Source organism: Haliotis rufescens, unplaced genomic scaffold, assembly GCF_023055435.1.
Source record: "Haliotis rufescens isolate VD_foot unplaced genomic scaffold, xgHalRufe1.0.p SCAF_20, whole genome shotgun sequence".
Lineage (NCBI taxonomy): Eukaryota > Metazoa > Mollusca > Gastropoda > Lepetellida > Haliotidae > Haliotis > Haliotis rufescens.
Genome location: NW_025963891.1, coordinates 2,392,329 through 2,402,105, shown reverse-complemented (window position 1 = coordinate 2,402,105; position 9,777 = coordinate 2,392,329). Strand labels below are relative to the sequence as shown.

The 9,777-nt window shown below is 37.2% G+C and overlaps 1 protein-coding gene across 12 annotated transcripts in view; it reads left to right on the top strand.

The window, feature by feature from the left end:
- The first annotated feature begins 547 nt into the window (after nt 1–547).
- Nucleotides 548–9,777, top strand: part of LOC124142732 (sodium/hydrogen exchanger 9B2-like) — a 43,350-nt gene continuing 34,120 nt past the window's right edge. For 4 of the 12 annotated variants that reach the window (XR_007222508.1, XM_046511354.2, XM_048400743.1 and 1 more), the window contains exons 1-2: nt 548–605; nt 2,802–2,876. The gene's annotated coding sequence lies outside the window, so the exon portion shown is untranslated. Of the gene's footprint in view, nt 606–799; nt 881–2,801; nt 2,911–5,360; nt 5,383–7,271; nt 7,526–9,777 lie in introns of those variants that run through there. The other 8 variants (XM_046511355.2, XM_046511356.2, XM_046511359.2 and 5 more) reach the window with 8 other exon arrangements.

Genomic DNA, 9,777 nt, shown 5'->3' with positions numbered 1-9,777 from the left:
TAATACAACATGTGACACACAAATAAAATATATTTCTTCCTATTCTTCTTCTGTCATAGCAGTCTGACTTTTTCCTTTGATGGAGTCTATACGACTTCCTAAAGTGACAATACCATTAAAAAAACGTGTTAATTATTTTAGATATCATAATGATTTGGGGTGTTCGAAATTACACACTGATATGAAGACGAGTAGAAATGACATTGTGTCAAAAAGAACTGTATGGATTGATTAGATTCAGATACAGCTCCTCGTCGGTGGCCATATAGCAACGAGTTTGATGAAGGGCATCACACTGCTGATAGTATCTTTATCTTAACAGTCAGTAATCTAATTCCACCCAGAAACTTGTGAAAAAACACAATATATGGACATTTTGTTTTAATGTATAACACATCTGAATTTATCTTGAGAATTTGATTGTAGATGTTTCCGATATAATTGTTTTGGAAGAGGTCAGTACGTGTTGAAGCCCTTCTCAATTCGAAAATCCAATTTCAGACAGCAATCTGATATTTGTAATAAACCAGCGTACTTGTTCTTGTGACGTCAACACTAACAGCGTGACGTTTATCACAAAAAACAAGCACCTTGCAGAGAAACATGTGAGTGTTTTCTTGGAGAATACTTTAGTTTGTTCCCCTGAAAAATGTAAACGATTAATGAGATAGAAATAGCTTAAATTATGTATATGCCATTTTATCTGAAAATATCGTTTTATGTTTTATTTCGTCAAACTTGAAGAGAATGTGAGGTACATTTGGCGAAGGGGGGTAACTCTTATTTGTTTTCATTCGCACGTTTTGTTTCCTCCAAACATTTTATGCATCTTTGGGAATTTGTTTATAAACAGAGACCGTGAATATATCTACGACTATGTGTAAGCAGAGACCATAGCCTATGTGTTATATATATATATATGGTCTCTGGTAAATGCTGCTACAAGATTCTTATATAGCAGAGACCATAGCCTATGTGTTATATATATATATATATATATATATATATATATATATATGGTCTCTGGTAAATGCTGCTACAAGATTCTTATATAAGGCTAGTATTACATTTTCCCATGATCGCAAACTAGGTCTGTTCTAAAGAGACTATCTACGAAATTGTGTCATTCTTCATTTCTTTGGTAAAATTAAATTTGAATGCATATACAGATTAGTGTGTGTCATTCTTGGTGCACCGTTTTTGCAGTTCAATTATCCTTACACCTTAATCATAAAATTAACCTATATACCGTATTCGACGTAATAAGCGCCCAGGGCGCTCTCAAAATTAGAAAAAGGGGGCTCTTATTCAAATATTATTTTGGTGTAAAAAACAGAGTTGAAAGATAAATTTCGTGGTTTATGCTGACAGCCTGAAATGTTTACATACGACAGATATGTGTTTCCAGAATTTAATTGCCAATAATAAAGGGTGCATATAACACACGACTGTGTATTATACGCGAATAGGGGAAAGAAGCGGTGCATATTATATGCGAAGGGGTGCTAATTGGGATTGTTCACTTGCCAATATATCAGCAAATCTCGCTGTGGGCCCTTATTAGAGCGGGGCGCTTATTACGTTGAATACGGTAATATTTATAGGGGTCAAAGATCTTGGAAGTGAAAGGCAAGAAAGAACAGTGGAGTGACTGAAATAACAATGCCAGTGTGCAAGTTAGGTTACATAACTTAATTGATATCTCGATGAATTTGCTATTGTTTAGGAGATTGTATGAGCCTGCAGAATTAATGAAACTATAATATGTCTCAGGTCAATTTTGACAATACCCATATTACAAAATGCCCAGTCTAGACTTGCTTGAGATGTCCGATATCCTTCAGGTTGAATCCTATTTGTATAAAATGTGTTTGGTGTTACAAGTTAACAAATGCATCTGGTCCAACAGATGGTTGATATCTTCACAATAATAACCTTTGCGGTTTAATCAACTTTTGTTGAACTTGTGTATTTCAACTAGATCTATGCATTGTTTTTACTCTGTCAGATAGGAATTTTAAGAAATTGTGTACAACTCACCTTAATATACATCTACTGCATATCATTATTTACTGACTTTTTTATATTAAAATTTGGAAATAACGAAAATGTGTTCATGTGTGTACTTACAGTATTCAATACGATTGCATCCATCCTTTTAGAACCAAATGCTAGTTTGGTTTTCTTCAGCATTATTTCTGCATTCTTCTATTTAAATCCATTTACATACCAATTTCATATTCAATATTTTAAGAAACAACAGATTTTTATTTTTTACGTGACAAATTTATATTCAGTATTTGACATTCAACACAGCAGGATATTTTGATTGAAAACTGATTTCATTTCATTTGACAGTTAACTGATCATAGTAATTTATTTTCCTGAAATGTAAATCCTTATATGAATAACTCTGATGAAATTAATTGAGAAACATATCTCTGGTTTCCTCTTGAAATGTTCTGTAACTTACCCTGGAATGCCAAATTGCACTAAACACACTGAATGTCTTTATTGTTGACTGTATACATTGAGAGTATTAAGTGAACTGCCGGAGTGCAAATTACTCCAATTCCCTATTTAGGACATTTCAACACAGCATTTTTTTCCGATGTAATTTTTCTCTTTTGGTCAGTGACATTGTAACATGTACTATTTGTTCTATCATTTTACCATTATAATAATATTAATTACTTGCACAAAAAAGGGTTCTATAGAAAAACAATTGAGTGAGTTGTTTTCTTACAATGAGAAACCGTTTGTAGGCATCAGTAACATTGGGCCTGATTGTCTCCCCACAGATGCCTGGTGAGTGGGAGATGCAGGCGGTGCTGCTCGGCATCATGTTGTGACATCAGCACCAGGAGAGTCATCAGGTCGGGCATACTGGGAAGTCTTGGGCCCCCACCAGTCAGTGATTGTTATCAACTATCCCCACTGCTCATTCATTGGTTAACAACTATCCCCACTGATCATTCATTGGTTATCAACTGTCCCCACTGATCAATCATTGGTTATCAACTATCTCCACTGATCATTCATTGGTTATCAACTATCCCCACTGATCATTCATTGGTTATCAACTATCCCCACTGATCAATCATTGGTTATCAACTATCTCCACTGATCATTCATTGGTTATCAACTATCCTCACTGCTCATTCATTGGTTATCAACTGTCCCCACTGATCAATCATTGGTAATCAACTATCTCCACTGATCATTCATTGGTTATCAACTATCCCCACTGATCATTCATTGGTTATCAACTATCCCCACTGATCAATCATTGGTTATCAACTATCTCCACTGATCATTCATTGGTTATCAACTATCCTCACTGCTCATTCATTGGTTATCAACTGTCCCCACTGATCAATCATTGGTAATCAACTATCTCCACTGATCATTCATTGGTTATCAACTATCCCCACTGATCATTCATTGGTTATCAACTATCCCCACTGATCAATCATTGGTTATCAACTATCTCCACGGAACAATCATTGGTTATCAACTATCCTCACTGCTCATTCATTGGTTATCAACTATCCCCACTGATCGATCATTGGTTATCAACTATCCCCACTGATCATTCATTGGTTATCAACTATCCCCACTGATCAATCATTGGTTATCAACTATCTCCACTGATCAATCATCGGATGTCCCCTCTGATCAATAATTGATTATAAACTATTCCCACTGATCATTCATTGGTTAAGTTATCGAATGTCCCCACTGATCAATAATTTATTATAAACTATCCCCACTGATCATTCATTGGTTGTATAAGACAATTCATGATTGTTTACCTGAATCAAACAATCATTGTAACATGATTGACTATCTTAAGCGATCATCAACTGTTCTGACTGATCAATCACTGGTTATATAATTGTGTATCCCTGATCAATCATTGGTTATGTTTGAAAGGCATTTCTTAGAAGTTCACGGAAGTAGACCAAAGTTTTGTTAAAGAAGTTGTTATCCATAAACCTTTCTCTACTTTGCCTGAGCAATTGATTGTTAGTTATCTAGGTGATTGTTTCAATCCATCTGTCATTTGTCATATAACTGTTGATCCCAAGTGATCAATAAATGATTATGGAAATATAGTTGTCTGTCTTAGCTGAACAGTCATGGGCTATATGGTCTCCTGTCTCAACAGATCAATCATTGTCAAGAAACAATTGCTTGTATTTTGCATAATTATTTATGCAATCATTTGTCCCGCCTCTTCTTCCCAACCAACCAGCCATTGGCTTGAGAGTGAAGAACATCAATCCCCTGCAGTTGTTGAAATGCTATGACATAATACCACCCTAAGTAGTGTTAATCCCAGCTCACTCACATGTTCAGTGTATAATCAGCTGTCTCAACAGACACTACGTTATATAATGTTTCTTCGCTGTTTCATGCCGCACTCAGCAATATTCCAGCTATATGACGGCGGTCTGGAAATAATGGAGTCTGGACCAGACAATCCAGTGCTGAACATCATGAGCATCAATCAACGCAATTGGAATACGATGACATGCATCAACCAAGTCAGTGAGCCTGACCACCCGATCCCGTTATAAGTCATCGCTTATGACAAGCATAATTGACTTTTACCTCAAGAATGGGTTGCTGAAGCCCTATTCCACCCCGGATCTTCATGGATCACAAGGTTCTTTAAACCACTGTCTCTACTGACCAACCATTACTTGTATATTCTGTTTGTAATTGTTTGTGTTTTCCCCTTATCAAGTTTTCAAGGCGTTCATTTTCATATCCATCCAGATTACAAATTATGAAACTGTTTAAGAATGTATGGACAGAAGCGCTGCTGATCAGCTAATTAATCAGAGCCACTTTATATGGATCCTTGCATCGTATGCTAATCAATCAATCACTGATCAATTATAGATGGTGATTGATTAGAGTTGTTAGTTACAGTGCACCGTCTTGCACTACTGATTCATGAAGACTTTATTGGAGCAACATTTAAAGTTTTCTGTACCATATTCATACCAATTTGAATATTGCCAAGTGCGGCGTTAAACAACAAACAAAGGAAAGATCATACCAATTTTTTTCATTTTTGAAAGAAAGGACAAAGCGATATGAGATATGTATTTCTCTTATAATTCCAAGATGATAAATATGCGCATATGCAAAGATAGGTTTTTCAAATAGTATTCAGAACCAGAGAAACGAGAGCAGCTAAGCGCTCCAGGGCAGGGCATCATTCAAGCCATGACTTTATCACAGGCAGACTTCTTCCTTCCTGTCATCACATCCCTGCATGTTGTGTGATTGTAAGTAGACCTTCCAGGACAGTGTTTGTGAGCATGTGTCGCTATATACCAGTGTATGTCTCAGTATATACCAGTGCATGTGAGTATGTCAGTATATACCGGTGTATGTCTCAGTATATACCGGTGCATGTGAGTATGTCAGTATATACTAGTGTATGTGTCAGTATATACCGGTGCATGTGTCAGTATATACAGGTGCATGTGAGTATGTGCCAGTATATACCGGTGTATGTGAGTATGTGCCAGTATATACCAGTGTATGTGAGTATGTGCCAGTATATACCAGTGTATGTGAGTATGTGCCAGTATATACCGGTGTATGTGAGTATGTGCCAGTATATACCAGTGTATGTGAGTATGTGCCAGTATATACCAGTGTATGTGAGTATGTGCCAGTATATACCGGTGTATGTGAGTATGTGCCAGTATATACCGGTGTATGTGAGTATGTGCCAGTATATACCGGTGTATGTGAGTATGTGCCAGTATATACCGATGTATGTGTGTATGTGCCAGTATATACCAGTGTATGTGAGTATGTGCCAGTGTATGTGAGTATGTGCCAGTATATACCGGTGTATGTGAGTATATGTCTGTATATACCGGTGTATGTGAGTATGTGCCAGTATATACCGGTGTATGTGAGTATGTGCCAGTATATACCGGTGTATGTGAGTATGTGCCAGTATATACCGGTGTATGTGAGTATGTGCCAGTATATACCAGAGTATGTGAGTATTTGCCAGTATATACCAGAGAATGTGAGTATGTGCCAGTATATACCGGTGTATGTGAGTATGTGCCAGTATATACCAGAGTATGTGAGTATGTGCCAGTATATACCGGTGTCTGTGAGTATGTGCCAGTATATACCAGAGTATGTGAGTATGTGCCAGTATATACCAGAGTATGTGAGTATGTGCCAGTATATACTGGTGTATGTGAGTATGTGCCAGTATATACCAGTGTATGTGAGTATATGTCTGTATATACCGGTGTATGTGAGTATGTGCCAGTATATACCAGAGTATGTGAGTATGTGCCAGTACATACCGGTGTATGTGAGTATGTGCCAGTATATACCGGTGTATGTGAGTATGTGCCAGTATATACCGGTGTATGTGAGTATGTGCCAGTATATACCGGTGTATGTGTGTATGTGCCAGTATATACCGGTGTATGTGAGTATATGCCAGTATATACCGGTGTATGTGAGTATGTGCCAGTATATACCGATGTATGTGCCAGTATATACCGATGTATGTGCCAGTATATACCGATGTATGTGCCAGTATATACCGATGTATGTGAGTATATGCCAGTATATACCGGTGTATGTGAGTATGTGCCAGTATATAGAGGGTTATGTTATCCATTAAGGATTACAGACCTTTAATACAACTAATAATCCTTACTTTTTAATTCATGTTTTGTGAGAAAGTGTCAAAATGTAAACACTGTCGATAATAACGCTCAGGCAAATTTGTTGTTGAGCATTGATTATGTATGCTGAATTATCAGATTATAGTTAAAGTTTCAAAGAAATATGATTCTATCTACAAAACTATCAGAAACCTCAAGCACTGACATTTGAAAGAATTGGAAGTAAATACAAATTTGCTTTAATAATGGCATTTACTTTTCTTGCAAACATAATTCTCCCGTTCTTTCCTTTCTCGAAGGCATATAATTTAAGTAGTGATTTCAAGAGTCAACTTGGGGCACTCTATCCCAGGTCGGCTATTACCCCGTAATATACGTTAATATCAACTAGTTCAGAATGAATATCAAAACTCACAAAAAACATCATGGAAAAGAAATATTACCAATCCCAAATTATTTTTTTATATTTGAAGCTGAAACGTTTTTGAAGGCCAAACCCTTTTGCTATCTGTGTTTACCTGGTGATGTCATTATACGTGTTTAGATGTTTACTTATGTCACAGCCATCTTGTTTCTGCCAGGCTGGAAGTCACTTTGGATACCAAGGAATGATATGAGTTGTGACACTGAAATTTCTCTGCTGATTATTATAAAAGCAAATCAACTTCAGTTGCCTGTATATAGGTGAAAGAGAGTTTAGAGGGCTGCATGTCCTAGCAAGCCAGGTATAACACTCGTATTTCCCCAAGTAGTGTGTTGTGCTGTGTTATCTCAACACTAACACTGAGGTAGGTCAACTCCCGAGGTCAACATTATCAGTAGTTGGTTATATGGGTAATGTAAGTATAAATATATGTTGTGTAACAGTGGCTTGTCTGTTTAGCATCCATACACATTCACTCTGAGTAGTCTAGATTGATAATATTTCCATTGTTATATCCCCAACCTGAAAGGGCGGGGTATATAGTTATACCAAGGAATTCCTTCCGTCCGTCCTTCCGAGAACATTTTAGAATTGTTTTTACATCAACATTTGTGCGACCTTTATTACTTGAAAACTACTTCATGGATTCTTTTCCAATTGGGGATACAGTTTCTATACCAATAGGAGAGGTCTAGTGCAATGTTTGATTTCGAGAGGTGGATTATCTGAGAAAATGTGGCTTTTTTTCATGTTTTGAACTTAGAAATATGTTGGAGCCAAAGCCCTGCTCATTTTTTGTCTTGTTAAAATCATATTTCTTACTCATATTTTTGTGTATTATTTCCTTTGAAAATATTTGTAGGGGTTTAGAATTTATGAAGGATATTTCACATGCAACAAAATCAGCATATTCCTTGTGATGTAACAACACTATAGTGATGTAACGACTGAATAATCACTTTGCCATCTGTAACAAAAGCCTGGGGGGACAGGAATATTTATCTGCACATCGGGTGGACCTGAGTGGACAGCCTGTGGCTGGGTTACCTGGCATCTTGAGCCTTCCTCAGGTTAGACGTTACCAGTAACCTGTCAGCCCAGAACTTCCGCATACAGGTGTATGTTACCTGTCATCAACAGTAACGCCCTGCCCGACATGTGTAGTTAATGCAGACAGTGTTTTATGATCCTGAGGAGTGTACTGATGAACCAAACCAAGTGAACACAGTGTAGTGCTGTGTGTACACAATTCTTCCCTATCAGGGCACCTGTGGGGGTTCCGTGGTTGATTATTTGTCATGGTACCCTGATGATGTGGGACGTTGCTTATATCAATGACTGGATGTCTGACTTGATTATTTACAGGCTGCCATCATAGAGCTGGAATATTGCTGAGTTGGCATTAAACAACAAACAAACAAACAAACAAATCATTATCCTAAATGTGGATTTACCTGGGTCTACCTGTTGTCCAGTTCAGGTCCAGTTCAGGTCCAGTTCAGGTCCAGTTCAGGCCCAGGTAAAACATTTTAGGATCCCAGACTGGCAACATGTGGCACTTTTGACTTGGTTTCCAAGAATGTCATCGTGTGTTAGATTCCTGGTTCGCCCTGATAATGTTTCTAGGTCTGTGTGTCAGCACCAGGTCTGTGTGTCAGGACCATATCTGTGCTTGTGGGTTTCACCAAAGTGGTAAACGTCAGACCTGCATCACTTCAGGCTTTCCTCCCACATTAAGCTGACACATTGTATTATGACTGGCATACTGTTCAAATTGGTGTTAATTTATTCATACTTGATTGTATTGTCTTTCATTGGTTTGTTGTAAGTGACAGGATTTTGAAAAAATTAAAAGTTGTGATAACATGAATCATGTTTATATCAGTTCATTTACTCCATGAGATAGTATGTGCATCGGTTGTGTTAGGCTACAGTTAATTAATTGTTCGATTTCGTCCAAAGTTCTAAAAGAAATTGTTCAGCATATTATAACTTTTATCACCTGACTGAAAGCCAACTGAGCTTATGTCATGGCCTGTTTGTCTCGCAGCCTGCAGTATCTCCTCTGAAACAATTGGACCAATGAAGCTGAAACTTCACACACTTCACTGGTTCAGTGGTTTCTGAGGAGAAGATGCTTGGTGGTTCTGAACCTTAGGGAGTATTGCAACAGTTCAATGTTAGATAGACATCTTTAATAATACCCACGACCTGGTTTCTGAGAAGATGCCCTGTGGTTCTGACCCTTAGGGAGCAGTGCAACAGTTCAATGTTCGATAAACATCTTTAAAAATACCCACAACCTAAAAGGGTGGGGGTATAAAGTTATACCAAAGAATTCTGTCTGTCTGTCCATCTGTTCTTCCAAGGACATTTTTGTGTGTGACCTGTAACTTGAAAATTACTACATTGATTCAAACTTGGTCAACACTTTCAATACCACTAGGAGAGGTGCAGTGCAAAGATTGATTTCATTATTTGGGTTTCCTGAAAACATAGATCTACCAGTATTTATATTTTTTTACTTTGAATGTTTTTACTTAAACACTTGTGCAACCTATAACTTGAGAACTACTACATGGATTCTTTTCAAATTTAAGAAACACTTTCTATACTAATAGGAGAGATGCAGTGCAAAGTTTGATTGTGATATATGTATTTTCTGAA